We start from the raw sequence: 371 nt of genomic DNA, 5'->3' as shown, positions 1-371 counted from the left end.
GTTTAGTATTTAAGTGTAATTTACGTATTTTATCTTATTTTGCAAAGTGATGTTCGCACGCCTCAGGTGACGAAAGACCCTGTGGATTGATGTCCTCTAGGGTATATTCATGGTTATAAATAATATTTATAACCATGACTTATATTTGGCAAACATCTATGATTATTTCTTTCGTCATCTGGGCATTCGACTCGCGGCACTTAGTCAGAAAATATAGATGTATCTCGGACACTGGACAGCGCAAGCGCGGCTTTGTTCATCGATCATGCTTGTAGACTTTTTCTTGATGAAAGCGTACCAATCTTGTGACACCCGCGCCCAACCGCATTGCCGAAAACATCCTCGTTTGTTAACTTTGGCAATTTCGACCA

This window comes from Belonocnema kinseyi, chromosome 1 (assembly GCF_010883055.1).
Source record: "Belonocnema kinseyi isolate 2016_QV_RU_SX_M_011 chromosome 1, B_treatae_v1, whole genome shotgun sequence".
NCBI classification, from domain to species: domain Eukaryota; kingdom Metazoa; phylum Arthropoda; class Insecta; order Hymenoptera; family Cynipidae; genus Belonocnema; species Belonocnema kinseyi.
Note: the sequence above shows the minus strand (reverse complement) of the source record.